This window comes from Canis lupus, chromosome 11 (assembly GCF_003254725.2).
Source record: "Canis lupus dingo isolate Sandy chromosome 11, ASM325472v2, whole genome shotgun sequence".
Lineage (NCBI taxonomy): Eukaryota > Metazoa > Chordata > Mammalia > Carnivora > Canidae > Canis > Canis lupus.
Window position 1 is genome coordinate 34,940,231 of NC_064253.1, and position 17,007 is coordinate 34,957,237.

General features: G+C 39.7%; 1 protein-coding gene across 8 annotated transcripts in view; it reads right to left on the reverse strand.

The window, feature by feature from the left end:
* Window positions 1–17,007, reverse strand: part of TTC39B (tetratricopeptide repeat domain 39B) — a 131,017-nt gene that overhangs the window by 62,818 nt on the left and 51,192 nt on the right. For 2 of the 8 annotated variants that reach the window (XM_049116135.1, XM_025432267.3), the window contains exon 1: window positions 12,161–12,658. The exons of the other annotated variants lie outside the window; for them this stretch is intronic. The gene's annotated coding sequence lies outside the window, so the exon portion shown is untranslated. Of the gene's footprint in view, window positions 1–12,160; window positions 12,659–17,007 lie in introns of those variants that run through there. 8 annotated transcript variants of the gene reach the window in all.

Here is a 17,007-nt window from a genome sequence, read left to right on the forward strand (position 1 = left end):
AAATAAATAAAATCTTAAAAAAAAAAACACACACACAAATTTAATTTCCCCAGTAAATCCAACACAACATTCTATGTTCCCTGAACAATGACATAAAAGCTAGACCATTTAAAAAAAAAGTAAATGAAATTTCAAAAATTAATAAAAAGACACTTAGTATCCTTTAAGCTTTTTCATCAAAGTTAAATCTCTCTTTTTGGGGAGAAAAGGCATGAAAGTAAACAGACCAACTGTCACACTCTGGGAGGTACCATTTATATAATCTATAGTCTGGATGGTGTCCACTGGAGTTATAAACACAAGACTCCAGTGGACACCACCACCAGGTTTCTAGGAAATCTACTGCCAAATATTGTTGACCATATGATCAGCTGTGTTTCTTACTAAAGAAAACTGTTCACCAAAACAAATTCTACCCAAAGGATGAAAATAGCCATTCTCACTTTGATCTCAGTGATCAAAGAAGAGGGAAGGTGTGGGCTGCTGCAGCTGCTATGGCTGCAGAGCAAAAACAGCCCAGAAATCAACAGGTACCCCCAAATACACTGCACTGCCAACCTCAACCCTAGGTCTATCACCAGTGCTATAGAATCAAAACAAAGGAATGTCACCACTTTTTCTTCACTCAAGTCCTGTTCCTTTAGAGAGAGATCTACAAAGCTTAAAAAAAAAAAAAAAAAAAAAAAGGACAGCACCAACAAAATATATAATTATTCTATTAAGTCAGATACATGCTTAGACTTATGACAAAGCCTTCCTCAACCAAAACTATAAACTTTCTTTCCTATCATCTGTAGAGCTTGGGTGATTTTCTATTCTTTGTGCTTTTCTATGTTTTTTCAAATCTTAAAAAATGATCGTGCACTATTTTTAGTAATTAGGGAAAAATATATATTTTGAGCAACTGAAGTTCAAATTCATGAAGGGAGTATTCAAATATTAATTTAAGGAAACACCCTCTGATTACCCCCTCTTCCACCACACACACAGCTTACAATAGTTCCCTGGAATCGTGCAAGAACAGTGTATTATTTTTAGTCCTTTCCATGTGAGGAAGTTAGAATACATCACTACATAATGCGTTTCTAATGTAATTTTAGACCTTTTCGAACTCTTCCAAATTTTCACTACTTTGAAAAAGGCAATATTTAAATGCTGTAGTTGCTCTAATTTTATCTTTTCTGTTTCTTACACTGACAACAAACTTCAAAGCTATTTTAAGTTTTGAACTTAAAATACCTGTAATAATATAATCCTGAATTGTTTTCAAACTTGTTATCTTATATATACATTTATGATCACAACCTGATTTTTAATATATCTACTTATTTGCTGAAAATAGGTTTATTCCTTTATTGAAAGGAATTGGCTCCCACAGGTGGAAACCAGTAGACACTATCATGAGTTCTTGATACCAGCCCCATTTCCATCTTTGGGGGATCTGAAAAATGCAGTACACAGGGCCCTTGTGCATGTCCAGCAAGCTATATGCCAAGTATTTCCTTAGCTTTATATGAAAGATGGAAAGTGGGATGCCCAGGTGGCTCAGTGGTTGAGTATCTGTCTTTGGCTCAGGTCATGGTCCCAAGGTCCTGGGATCAAGTTCTATATTGGGCTGCCACGAGGAGCCTGCTTCTCCCTCTGCCTATGTCTCTGCCTCTCGTGAATAAAAATAAAATCTTCTAAAAAAAAAAGAAAGATGGAAAGTGAAGGTCCATTAAAATAAACGGATTCACTGGAAAGGTACTTCCTTTTACCCTAATTCTACATTGTAATTAGAAATTGGGATTAACGGGCACCTGGGTGGCTCAGTCGGTTAAGCGTTCTGCCTTGGGCTCACGTCATGATCCAGGAATCCCATGTGGGAGCCTGCTCGGTGGGGAACCTGCTTCTCCCTCTCCTCCTCGCTCATGCTCCCTCACTACCTCTCTCTCTCTCTCTCAAATAAATAAATAAAATCTTAAAAAACAAAAAGGAAAAAATTAGGATTAAAATTTAAAAAGGTAACCAACTCTGCAAAAGTAAATAAATAAAACTGGAAAAGGTAGCAAGGGATGGACTACAATCTAAAAAAGTAATCCACTAAATGAAAGGGTTAATTTAGTAAATTAAATTTTAATTTTCACTCACAAACATCTAGGAGCACCGTACTGTAGCCACTATTAGGAGTTAGACACATAAAGCCATACAATTTATGATCTCAAAGATGATATCTGAGACTAAATTATAGATTTTAAATAACTTACAACTGTTTACTACAATGTTGCTAAGTCACATCTTTTTTTTTTTTTAAGATTTTATTTATTTATTCATGAGTGACACAAAGAGAGAGGCAGAGACATAGGCAGAGAGAAAAGCAGGCTTCCCTCAGGGAGCCCGATGTGGGACTCGATCCCAGGACCCCAGGATCACGACCTGAGCTGAAGGCAGATGCTCAACCACTGAGCCACCCAGGTGCCCCACACATCTTTTTTTTTTTTTCTATTTATTTGTGAGAGCAAGCAAGAGACCACGAGTAGGGGTAGGAGGGGCTGTGGAAGAGGGAGAAGCAGACTTCCCTCTGAGCAGGGAGCCTGATGTGGGGCTCGATCCTAGGACTCTAGGATCATGACACGAGCCCAAGGCAGACTCTTAACTGACTGAAACACCCAGGTGCCGCAAGTCACATCTTTTTTTTATCCTGCTTATAAGTTTGTAAATTTGGATCAAAAGTCCAACTGGGGCACCTGTGTGGCTCAGTTGGTTGAACATACAACTCTTGATTTCTGCTCAGGTCATGATCTCAGGGTCCTGGGATGGAGGCCCTGTAGAGCTCCATGCTCAATGTGGAGTCTGCTTGAGGATTCTCTCTCCCTCTGCCTCTGTCCCTGCTCTCCTTCATGTGCACATGTTCTCTTTCTCTAAAATCAATAAATAAATCTTAAAAAGTAAAAAAATCCAGCCAAAGCTTGCATGCCTGTTAGCAAGCAGTACACCAAGCATTCTCCAGGCAGACCTGCCATGCAAGCTGGAGACACTGACTGCATGAATAAATAGGCAAAGGAACAAATGGAGGTCAGCAGTACTCCCATCTGCTCCCAACAACCACACCTGATCTGAGAACCACGCTGTTCTAAGAGCACCAACAACTCGATATGCAACTAGGAGCCAACAACAAGAGCCGAAAAGGACTCAAAGCCAGTTCAGCAGAAGGAAGTGTTCGAGACAGCAGAGAAACTAAGGAAAAAGGAGAGTTAGAGGAAAGTAGAGAAAAGGAAAGAACAAATATTCCCTCCCTTCCTCATTTGGGGAAGGTTCTAATGCCATCTCCAGACCACTTTCTCTAGACAGCATCCTACTCCCAAATGACTCAAAAAAACATAAAATAATGTGTATACAGAGAAAGAATAAGAAAACAAATGTGACAAAAAGTTAAAAATGGATTAGAGATATACAAAAGTTCTATTATTCTTATACCCTTTGGCTAAGTTTGAAATTATTGCAAAATAAGAATGTTTTTAAAAGACAACTTAGATGACCCTGGAGCAAAGGGCAAAGAGAGGTCAAATGAGAGCAGCCACAGACCTCAGGCACCCATTGACCAGCCAGTGCCAATGGAGAATGCCAAGCCCTTGGGGTCACGGGCACATCAACAGATCCAGCCATCGAAAGTGCTTTGGTGGCAGAGACAGTAGGACAGAAGTTAATGCAAAAACAAGTAGATGAGGCTGTCAACCAGAAGGCAATTCCCAGAGGAGGGCTCCATCTCCATGGAACTTTTTCCAGCACCTACGTGCTGTTGGAAGGAGGGTTGGGGTGACCTTTGAGAAGGAAAATGTAGGCCTGATACAGAGTTTAAATTTTTACTTGACTGGGCACTTACCCTTCCCACGAAAACCTGCGTCACTCCAAGAGAGACTATTTGAAATGTAAACAGATGATATGATCATTTATTGACCACTTAATGTTTTCTTCTGTCATCTTTGGGGATGAGAGTTCCAGAGCAAAGTGAGAACAGTTGAAAAGAACAGAACCTCATTTTCACATAAAACATAAAGCATGCCTCAAAACCTTCTCAGTAAGAAAATCAACAGTAGGACTTGCTGTATCTTCAGAAAAAAAAAAAAAGAAAGAAAGAAAAAAAAGAAACTACCCTAACAGATGCTGTTTTTCTTGCCCACAGACACAGCAAATCAGACAGCGCTGGAAACTAAAACCAAAGCCTGTATCTTCTCAAATTCTTTCCTTAAGCAAAGCAAATTGTACTTCTTCACGTTATTTAAAACAAACAACAATGGAATGTCAGATGGGCAAGAGATAGAGGCAGCTCTTATTTCGTTTTGCCGGTTTTTAATCTAAAAAAAAAAATCCTTTCCCTATTGAAGGGCTTTCCTATTTCCAACACAAAGCTTGTACCTGTTCTACTCATCACCCTTTCTCACTGCCCTATCTGTAGTATGATGTCGGAGAATGCATGGTGGCACACAAAGCAGAAGGCTGGGTTTCCATCCCAGGTGTGCCTGTCACTTGCAAGCAGTGACACATCAGACCATTCACTCACTGCTGGGGATCTCAGTGTCCCCATGCACACAGAGAAGGGATACAAATCATAGAAAGCAGAAAGTTGGTTGCCAGGGGGTGGGGAGAGAGGGCAGTGGGGAGTTATTGCTGAATGAGTCCAGAGTTTCCACTTTCCCAGATGAAAGAGTTCTGGAGACAGACGGTGGTGATGGTTGCACAACAGTGTGAATGTACTTAATGCTGCTAAAACGTATGCTGAAAAGTGGTGAAGGTGGTAACTTTCATGTTAGGTGTATTTTATCACAATAGAAAGAAACGGGGAGGAGGGAGAAAAAAAAAGCACACACACAGACAAAGAGCCAGAGGACAGGTAACCATACCTACCCTGTCTACCTCACACGGAAGTTATGAGGAGGAAATGAGCTCCATTCTGTAAAATAACCTTTTTGGCTGAAGTACCACATAAATGTGGTGCTGATGTTGTTAAGAGTTAAGTGATAGGGCCCAAGGACTTCCCATTAGACAGACCACTGCATTCCTGCTATTTGGCAGCTGGGTATGGTTTCAGTTTGTCTCTCAAAATAGGAATGCAGATATTTTCAAGATGCAGAGTAAACACAGGTTTTCGGTGTCACACTACATGGGGTAGGGGCAGGGAGGGGTGATTATCATGTCTTCTAAAACATTACCAACTACAACAAAGAGTAGCCAAAAGAGGAATTTTTAAAAAGCAATGCTGAAAAAAAGTTTTCCTTACATTTGGCTCACCATCCATGAAGGAGAGAAAAAAAATAAAGGCTACCTGAAAGTCTTTTTTTTTTTTTTTAAGTTACATAATGTGTTTCTCCTATCGGTTCCCTAGTCAGAATTTAAAACTCATCATAGCATGATTATCGCTTTACTTTTAGTTGTGGTAAGTAGATATGAGCTTTTTAAGGTCAGGAATTCTGTGTCCTAGCACAGAGATGCTCAATGAGTTTTTGATGAATAAATGACATTGTATTTTTGCTTAAAGATTATCCACGAGAAAGAAAAAAAAAAAGATTATCCACGAGAGACACAGAGAGAGAGAGAAAGGCAGAAACAAGCAGAGGGAGAAGCAGGCTCCATGCAGGAAGCCTGATATAGGACTCGATCCCGGGATTCTGGGATCCTGGGGTCATGACCTGAGCCAAAGGTAGATGCTCAACCACTGAGTCACCCAGGTGCCCTGACATTTGTATTAATTCTGCATTAGTATCCTTCTGCCAAATACATTCTCAACACCTTACCTTTTATATCTTGTATGTAGATGGAAAATACTCATGATTATGTTATCATGGGAGTCCTTCATTTATAAACAAGTAGCCCTCAGTAAATATTAGGTAAGACAAACCAGAAGGGGATGCATATAAGTACTCAAGTAATTAAAGTTTAATTTTCTTTAGCTCCTCAACGTGTGGCTGTTTTCAGAGTGTGCTATGATAGCACAGTCTATGATAGCAAGCAGGCACACAGAGTGGTTTTGCTATACAAGGATGCTATTGCTTTAAAAACAAAGAAACAAAAACCCCTAAGCTAACATTAAGGAGGGGGTAATGGCACATAAATGCTATATATTCAGACTCGGTTTGCTGGAGCACAGAAAGGCTCAAATTCTGGCCCGTCCAGTGCTCAAGAAGACAATGGGTATATAATCTCAAAGCACAAAAGAAATTCGAGTCTTGTTCCCATACTTCCCTGTTTCCTAAAATACAGTCAGTCATCTATAAGGACTTGAAATAAGATATTCTATAATCCGCTGATAGAAAAACAATCACCAACAAAGAAATCCATTCATACTACTCACATGGTCACTAAAGACTTTCCACACCTGTGGACTGATGAAATATCAAAAGTAAAGTAAATCATGCAAGAAATTCGTACCAAACTCATATCCACATAATCTGCCCCTATATGCAGTCTGCCCTTTTAAAATGAGCCAGGGGTGCCTGGCTGTCTCAGTCAGAGGAGCGTGTGATTCTTAATCTTGGGGTTGTGAGTTCGAGCCCCACGCTGGACTACTTAAAAAATAAAATAATTAAGATGAGCCAAAGACATCAGCGTAAATGTGGTATAAAAAAGTGGAAAGCATGGGGTGCCTGGGTGGCTCAGTTGGTTGAGCGTCTGACTCTTGATTCCGGCTCAGGTCATGATCTCAGAGTCATAGAATCAAACCTGGTAGAGGGGAATTTCATGCTCTCACAGAGTCTGCTTGTCCCTCCCCTCACCCCTCTAGTAAATAAGTAAATAAAAATTTTTTTAAAAGTGGAAAGCAAGTACAAAAGGTTAGGAAGATCTCTGGGCATAAGCACCCCCCCAAAAAAAATCATTTTTCATGACACATGTATCCAGGAGTACACTGTAGCTTTATTTAAAAAAAAAAAAAAAAAAAAAAAATGACCAGAGGGCTGCCTATATCCCAAACAATCTATAGCCAATGGACATAATACAACAGCTTTTCAAGGGGTACTTCATCTTTTTCATCTATTATAAGAAAGACCAATTAGCACACTTTTCATTGAAAATGCAAAGACTGACCATGGGTACTGGGACTCAGACATTTTTAAAGAATCCTAGTTCATTTCTTCCCCACTAAGATATGAAAATCTTAGTGGATGACACAGCAAAAAGAGAAACCACAGAGCCTCAAAATCCCCTACTTCATGACAGGCTTCAAGCTTTCTACTAATCAAATGAGAAGTTTGACACACACAAAAAAGGGAGAGGGGACATTAAAAAGTATACATTTAGTGGGTTATTTCCTATAAGTTTGTTTATAAGTCACTGCATTGGGAATCAAACAGATTTTCTTTACAAGTAATGACTAACATTTCTCTATTTCTGTGCATAAACATACATACATACATAGGTACATATATATACACATATATTAAATTCTCAGCCTCAGCTATAAAAGCCTAGTAAGGGACAGCCCAGGTGGCTCAGCGGTTTAGCGCCACCTTCAGCCCAGGGCGTGATCTTGGAGACCCAGGATGGAGTCCCACGTGGCGCTCCCTGCATGGAGCCTGCTTCTCCCTCTGCCTGTCTCTCTCTCTCTCTACTCTCTGTGTCTCTCATGAATAAATAAATAATCTTAAAAAAAAAAAAAAAAGCCTAGTAAGCCCTAAATTATCAACAACTTTGGGCAGAGTATTAGAACGAGGAGCAAGGTATCATATAGGATTGAGCACACTCTCCTTGACCTCCCACCCAAGTCTCTATACTGTGTCAATGTCATCCTATTTATTTTTTTTTATTTCTTAAAGAATTTATTTATTTATTCATAAAACACAGAGAGAGAGAGGGAGAGACACACAGGCAGAGGGAGAAGCAGGCTCCATGCAGAGAGCCCGATATCTGACTCAATCCCAGGACAGGAATCACACCCTCAGCCAAAGGCAGATGCTCAACCACTGAGCCACCCAGGCGTTCCCCAGTCATCTTATTTAAACACAAGTCCACACAATCCTCACAATGAAAACATTTCAGGGATCCCTGGGTGGCGCAGCGGTTTGGCGCCTGCCTTTGGCCCACGGCGCGATCCTGGAGACCCGGGATCGAATCCCTCGTCGGGCTCCCTGCATGGAGCCTGCTTCTCCCTCTGCCTGTGTCTCTGCCTCTCTCTGTGTGTGACTATCATGAATGAATAAAAAAAAAATTTTTTTTAAAAGAAAAGAAAACACTTCAGTGGTCTGTCACCGCCCTTGCCACAGCTCCTTGGCAAGACACCCTTGGCATCTTTCTTCCTCTGACCAGCCTCGCCTCACTACAACTGCAGGACTCTCAAGCTTCTTGATGAACCCTGAAGAGAACATGGTGAAGGGGATCGGAGTATGTCACCCCCAAAGATGTCACTTTGACATAAAGACTATTTTGAGCTGAAGTTGATTAGTTCTCACCCTCCTCATTCTTGTGTAAAAGGAATAAATTTCTTTTTGTAAAGGTGTTTCCCTTTCCCACACCAGGAAGAGAAGTACTTCAAGGATAAATATCATCACCTGAGAGGACTCTTCTTTTATCCGCATAACAAAACTTACTAAACAATCCTTACTTACCATACATTTCCTATGTTACCTTCCTACAATTTAACCTTCATCCAGAAGCCTAAAACCCCTTTTTTGGCCTAGCTGCTTCTCCACATTTTATCATTCCTCATTTAAGATAGTATACAAACAAGCAGGGTGCCTGGGTGCCTCAGTTATCCTGCGACTCTTGATTTCAGCTCAGGTCATGATTTCAGGATCATTAGATCGAGCCTCGGGTCAGGCTCCATGCTGGGTATGGAGCCTGATTATCATTCTCCCTTTGGCCCTCCTCTCTCCCACTCTTAAAAAAAAAAAAGTATATAAACCCCAAATTCTAACCACTTTCTTAAGATATGTTTTTTTTGGGGGGGGAACTCCCATGTGTATATGCAATTAAATATTTTTTTCTTCCTGCTAATCTGTCTTTTATCCATTTAATTTACAGAGCCTAGAAAATAAGTTTAAGAGGGTAGAGGAGAAAGTTTTGCCTCTCCCTACAATGGCCTCTCATACCTCAGGGCCTTTGTATTTAATAACCCTCCTGCTACACCCAATCGATCATGCCCAGTATCTAGCAGTCACTGCCTCAATTCAGACAGGGCCTCTTTCAGAAAGCCCTGTCAGGTCAGCCTCTGCCCAGACTCCTGCCCATCACCCCAGGTTAGGTCAGTCACCCCTTCATCTTTGCTTCTCTAAACCACAGCACTTATCCCACTACATCCCAATGACTGTTTGTTTTTGTTTTTTACTAACATCAGTTTATTATCTGTATCCCCCAATAAATTCTAAGTGCCTAAATGACTATTAGTAGGCCAAGAAGTTTTCTCTGTTAAAAGAAAAAAATCCACAGGGTGCCTGGGTGGCTCAGTTGGTTAAACATCTGCCTTCAGCTCAGATCATGATCCAGGGTCATGGGATAAAGCCCCACGTCGGGCTCCCTGCTCAGTGGGGAGTCTGCTTCTTCTTCTCCCTCTGCCCATCCTCCACCCCCACTCATGTTCACTCTCTCAAATAAATAAACTAAATCTTAGAAGAAAATATCCCAACTAGTTCACTTGCAAGCAATCATGAGGCAGCACAGAAAGACCTCTGAATCAGAGCTGCCAGGGGAGGCAGGTCAGGTAGGCCAGGGATTCTTCTTCAGAGCCAAGGCCAACCAAACACCTTTACAGGTTAAGGCTCTTGCTGTTATTTTTGCTTTGTTTTGTTTTATTTGGATGGTTGGTTTGGGTCTGCTCTTTGCTTTTAATTCTGCTTTTGGTTTCTTAGTGTCTTCTAATACACTATGATGAAATCAACGGCAGCTAGGAAATTGGATAACTGGCCCCATTTTAACTTGTGTAACCTCTGTCCTCCCTCTCTACCTGTCTGTAAACTGAGGAAGTAGTATAAGAATGGCTCTTAAACCTAGCTGCCCACAGTCACCCAGGAAGCCTGTAATAACACTGTTCTCCCTCTGGAACTCAGGTAACTGCTGAGCAGCCAGGTTTGGAGACGACCAGATGGGGCAGAGTTCTGGAATCAAGTCACACCTGGGATCCAGTTCTAATTCCTCCACATACTTCCCTTGTGACCTTCAGCAATTTAACCTCTCTCTGTACTTTGGTTTACATGCTTGTTACAGCAGAGATAGTTAAGCAGTTTCAATTCAAATGCACCAATTCAAATTTACAATTAATTGAAGGGAAGATTAAGGTACCCAAGGTATGCAGAATACCAACTAGCGGCTGGCCCACTAAAAATGTTTACTAAGTGATAGGGAAGTCCTCAACCTCTGTCCCGTGTATTCCTCATGGCACACTAACATTTCTCCACTACGGCCCTTAAGAGTTTCCAGAGGGCAGGGCATCTCCACCATATTCTCCACCCCATCCCCGGTGCCAACAGGGTTCCCATAACATCAGAGCAGACACTCACTAAAATACACTAACATAACCAATTTCCCTTTCCCTCCCACTACACTTAACTGTGAGCTCCTCCAAAGCAGGGACCATTTCTTATTTACTGATCTGAAACCAGCACTTAATAAAGTGCCTATCACATGCTTGTTGAACTAATTATTTTCACAATCTCTTTCCAGTTCAAGTAAACCCAGGATCTGCACTTGAGAAGATCTGGGACAGAATTAGTTGCAAGTATTCCTATGCCGTTCATGTATCTGACCACAAACTATCTGTACTTCTATGGTTGAAAAATTACCATTGTTGTAATGAAATAATGAGGTAATTTTGGAATGCTCCCCTCAACTGCTAAAAATATCGCTCCATGAGGGCACCTATAATGTCTTCTTCAACATCATAGCCCCAGAGCCTGGCAAGAGCTTTGCAACAAATATAAATATTTAGTGAATGAACGAATGCATGCATGCATGTAAGTCCCTTATAAGTCTGGATAAGGCCGATTATCCTATTTTTAGGAATCGCTCCTAATTAAATTCAAAGTTGCTACATTTAGATCTAACAAAATGTTTAAAAATAAAAACAGCAGATGTTTGATCTCTGGGTGGCAGAGTTTCTTTTTTCAAATCCTTGATTTATTTCACACTGCAGGAAATCGACCAAAATACTGATACCCACAAAGCTCATACGTCACCCTCAATCAGATATATTCTACATCCACAAAGATGACTATTCTGATTGTTATTTACAAGTATTTTGACTCTTGATCTCTGAACAAATCAACTTTTAGGAATTGTTTTAGCTAATGTGATTTTTACAATAAAGGGATGAGATCAGTAACCAAATGATATGAATCACTGAAATCCTAAGACTTTTCATTTAACAAAGGCAAATCAAGAACATACCCGGGTTTTGATGGGAACCAAAACTTAAACCTCTACCTTTACAAAATGTTCAAAGTTGATTCAATGATAATTCAGTAAGGATGTTCTAGCCTTGAGTGAATTTCAAAGGGGCAAAGTGGGACACAGTGACTCAGGACAGATGTTTAGGCTAAAGAATCTACGTCATCAGACAAAAATGACACCAATTCAAATGCACAATTAGAAAAGGGGTGGTCATGCAAAGGTCACTTTTTTGGTAACTCCCACTCCCTGTAAGGGGCTACAAAGACACCGGGAGAGGCTAAACCAGGGCTTCACAGTGAGATGGAAAGTCCAGGACTATCAACCCACGCTATTCTGAGAGCCTGCCAGTGCACTTAATCTTTCTTTAAGGTTTTAATCACCCTAACAAAACAACACACTATAATGAAGCCAGCAAAGGCCATATAACACACACAGTGGATCCACAGTGAGCCGTCATCACCCTTCCATTGTTCTGCAGCCCCATGCACACCTTGCAGCATCAGTAAACCAGCCATGGCATCCCGAGAAGACCACAGCCTCTGCAGCAGCAAGATTCACTATTTTCTCGGCTTCCAGCACTCACCCTCAAGAAGCCTGAAAAAAGGGGGAATGGAGGAGAGCCCTGGCCAGCTTGACATGAAGCCTTTAATAAAGACAATGTCAACTAACAAACACGGCAGGTCTCCAATGAAATTTAACTCCTATTTTTAAAATGTTCATGGCTTTCCTTAAATTAAATCCTCACAGAGCTAAACAGAACATTGCAATCAGACCCTCAAGAACAGCTTTAAAAATGCAACATACTCACAGATTTAGAGCAGCTGTAACTTTGGAGGAATGAGTCTAGCCTCACTGCAGAGATGCCTTTCCCTCTCTTCCACCAGATTTTTTAAGGCAAACAAAAAGAAGACAGTCCTCAATTTAAAGGCCAACAAAAATCCTCAGCTTCTGCTTTGTTTCTTGGTCTCCAGTGAGACTCTCAATTAAAGGGGCATAAGAAGAGAAGTGGCGGAGGCTGCGGACAGGATCCCAGAGCTTCCCAGAGCAGAATTTAAGACATGTCAGTTAAAGTGGCAGCTACCCTCACTGCCGTGGCTGACGCTTCTGCGGGAAGGGATGCCGGGAGATTTTTTTTCCCCAGTCCCTGCTGCAGCCTAATTCTGATCCATCACTGTTTAATATCCTAGGGAAACAGGCAAGACAAACACAAATGGCCTGGATTTATCAATTCTCCAGGGTCTCTTAGCGATTTTTCACCTAATCCAAGGATTCATCTCCATCTAAAGAGGGCCAACTAAGGAATAAAATGACTTCTTTTTCATTTTAAGGGAAATGTAAGAGCAGGCAGATATTCCCAGGTTAGAGCTAACTTTTATATCACAGGGACTTCTTTAAAATACTAAAATAAGGGAAAATCAAGTTCTCTGAGGTTTTTAATCTAACAGGTTAAATGCACAAAAGTTAAATTAGCAAACTGAAATACACGTATGACATGACACACCAATATAGCTCTAAATGGCACTTTAAAATTAACATTAGAGGGGCATATGGGTGGCTCAGTGGTTGAGCGTCTGCCTTCGGCTCAAGTACCGACCCCGGGGTCCTGGGATGGAATTCCCCATCAGGCTCCCTGCAGGAAGTCTGCTTCTCCCTCTGCCTGTGTCTCCGCCTCTCTCCCTGTATCTCTCGTGAATAAATAAGTAAAATCTTTAGAATTAAATTAACATTAGATAAAACAATATTTGAACCGATTCTGAAGAAACTAAAAGTAGGCTTAGAGATGATCAGTGACTCTGCAACTTTCTTATCTTATTTTGAGTACTCCTCCACATACTAGAGCTGAACCATTTTTATGATGGGGTTCACCATTTTACCTGATTATAAAAGTATAAGGTAATGTAGTCTGATTATTTCCTGGTTATAAAATAATAAACTTCTTGAAGAGAAACGAAAATAAGAAATATTCACAGCCATAATCTCATAACCAGAGAAAACCATTGTTAATATTTTGCGATATTTATTTCTAGTCTTTTTCATATACATATATATATACACATACACAGTTTTCTTTAATACTACTGTTTTACATGTTGTATACTACATTTTTCAAGTGGCTTTATGACTATTTACCCATACAAGTGACCCATTTCTAAAAGTGCTCAAAAGAAAAAAAATTTAAAAGATTAAAAAATAAAAAAAAAAAATAAAAGTGCTCAAAAGAATTAGCATATGCAATGACAGTCAGTCAACATATGCCTGTGTGCCCACTATGTGCCAGGCACAGGTCACAAACTAGTGTCAAGAATATACATGGCCCCCACTTCTTAGAGCTCACAGTCCAGCCGAGAAGCCAGATATTCAGCAAATGATGGCATATGTGATACCTACTGTAGTTCAAAGGAGAACTACAGACCCTTTAGAAATATGTTAAGGACTTGGTCTTCTGAAGGTCAGGGTTTCTTAAGGAATGGCAAGCCCAAATACACAATTATTAGTACAGTGTATTTCACACTTACACTTTCCCATCAACATGAGTATCTTTTTACCTTCTTCTAAAAAATTGTTTCTAAAGATTTTATTTATCCATTTGACAGAGAGAGAAAGGAAGAAAGCATGAGCCAGGGGGAGCAGCAGAGGGAGAAGGAGAAGCAGACTCTGGGCTCAATCTAGGAACCCTGGGATCGTGACATGAGCCGAAGGCAGGAGCTTATTAACCAACTGAGCCACCCAGGTGCCCCAAAATTTATTTATTTATTTTGGGAGAGAGATGAGATGCCTGGGTGGCTCAGCGGTTGAGCATCTGCCTTTGGCTCAGGGCGTGATCCTGAAATCTTCAATGTAAAATTAACTTAGCCATGTTCAGAATCTCATAGAGGCTAAAAGACTCCTTTGAGAAATATGACAATTTAATATGAATCTGACATGACCATAGTGAATACATGTGAAGGAAAAAACAAAACACCGCAGAGCCAAATAAGTTATATACATGTTCCAAGTGATCAAGATCAATACCAGTAGTGATAAATCATGTTGGTAGCCAGTACTCTTGAAATGATATGATAGTAATGGCACTCTATCTCTGTGGCCTTCCTCTCCAAAACCTACAACCCCAGTCTCACCATGAGAAAAGCATCAGACAAATTCCAATATGGGGCATCCTACAAAATATCTGACTAGTACTCCCCAAAGCTTCAAGGTTATCAAAAAGAAAGAAAAACCTGAGAACCATCATAGCTAATTAAGGAAAAACAATGTAAATCTGAATAAAGTATGCATTTTAGTTAGTGATAACATATTAACATTAGTTCATTGACTATAATAAATTATGTTACTAATATAAGATGTTAATAATGGAGGAAACTGGGTGTAGGGTATATGGAAACACTGTACTATCCTCTTGAACTTTCTGAAAATCTAAAACTGTTCAAAAAATAAAATCTATTTTTTTTAATTCTCTTTCCCAAATTGAAATTAACTTAATTTTTTTCTGATCATTAGTAAAATATATTCCATAAAAATTCTGACAATGCAAAAAGGTATAAGGGGCTTTTTTGAAATTATAAATACCCTATACTCCTACCATGTTCAGATAACAAATCCCAAACAAAATAATTGTGTATATGTGTGTATTTTTCTACCATACATGGTATTTTTAGCTGTGTTAAACTCAATAATGGTCCCCAAACATGTCCAGGTCCTAATCCCTAAAACCTGTGAATGCAACCTTATGTAAAAAAAGAGCCTCTACAGGTGTAATGAAATTATGGATCTTGAGATGGAGAGATTATCCTGGGTTATCTGAGTATGCTCTAAACGCAATCACAAGTGTCCTTCCTTATAAGAGGGAGGCAGAGAGATATCTGACACAGAAGCCAGAAGATGTTGTGACTGGGGCACCTTGGTTTCAGCTCAGGTCACAGACTCTCAGTTGTGAGATCAAGCCCCACATTGGGCTCCACTCTGAATGTGGAGCCTATTTGGGATTCTCTCTCCCCTCTCCCCCTACCCTCCCACCATCACCCCTGCCGTTCATGCTTGCTCTCTAAAAAAATTTAAAAATAAAAGTTAAAAATTAAAGCTGTTTTAGAAAAGAAGAAGATGTTATGACCGTGGAAGCAGAGCAGTTTGAAAATACTTTGCTGCTGGCTTTAAAGTTGACGGAAAGGGCCATGAGCCAAGGTATACAAGAAATGCAGCCATAGAGGCTGGAAATAGGCAATAAAATGGATTCTCCCCTAGAGTCTCTCAAGGGAGCATAGTCATGACCACACCTTGGTTTTGATTCAGTGAAAAGTATTTCAGACTTCTGAACTCCAGAACTCTGAGAGAATAAATCTGTGTTATTCAAACTACCAAGTTTGTGGTAATTTGTTACAACAATCAAAGGAAACGAATACAGTAGCCTTAAAGACCTATGTTTCTTCTTTTTCAGTTACCTGCACATACCCCTAGGACAATTCTTTCCATCAGCATTCTCTTTCTGGATTTGCTTTTTGGGATTAACCCTCTTTCATATATGCTCAAAATATTCCCACTTAATTCTCTTTTAATCGGGTTTATTGATCAAAACCATCACTCTTTTTTTCCCTGTTGGTGTCAGGGTTAAAACGTAACTTTCCAACACAAAGAACAGAATTCTTTAACTTCACTTGCTTTTAATATTTAAAAAATAAAATCTCCAACTTTTTTTCTTTACTATTAAGAACCATTTAATGTTATACATCCGCATACCCACATCCCTCCACATTTCAGTCCCTGGACTACCATCAATACCAAAACTTGGACACAGAACAAATGTCAAGGAGGAAGACTGGAAACTTCCTATAGATCCCCACCCATACCCACATTCCCTATGTCAAGCCTATCCCCGCAAACTAGAGAGAATGTGTTTGGCAAACATTTGTCAAACTATAATAGCCAGGCATGCTCACCTTATCCACGGTCTGATGAAGCAGATCTCAGAAATGGGAAAATAGGGAAATAGCCAAGGATAACAGTTACTCTTATCTCTCATATATTTGTGATTTAACTAAGTGTCTTCTTTTTTACTTTTTAAAAAAATGTTTTTATATCTTGAGGTAGCCATTATGAGGCAGTATGAAAATAATTCTATCTATCTAGACAATAAAACTGTACTGAGACTTGAGAATGTTCTTTCAAAATATATATGCTTCAAACAGTTGATCATGGAATTAATTTCCTTGTAGTAAGTACACAGAATTATTTTAATCAAAGCAAACCAATATATTATTGATTAATTTCTTTTAGATTGTGGGCAAACTTTTTAAATGGCAAAGAATCTCCTAAATCAATGGAGATCTGATACACAGAACTTTACACACACACACACACACACACAGAGACAGATTTTGGTTGTTTTTTTTTTTTTTTTAACTGCATAGAAGTAAGGTCAAGCTACCCCTGCAGAAAATTTTCTTACTGCCAAAATAGAAACAAAAAGCTCATAACTGTATTGACTACAATGGACACTAAAACTATGCCTATACCTCTAAAAATGTTAATTCATCAGAGTTACATGGAGCTGTAACACATTTGAGCTCTAGTTATAACATCCTGCTTACAGGTAATAAAAAATACTCCTTGCTAGCCTGAATACTTTCACTCTGTACAATAATAATTAAATAAATAACAGAA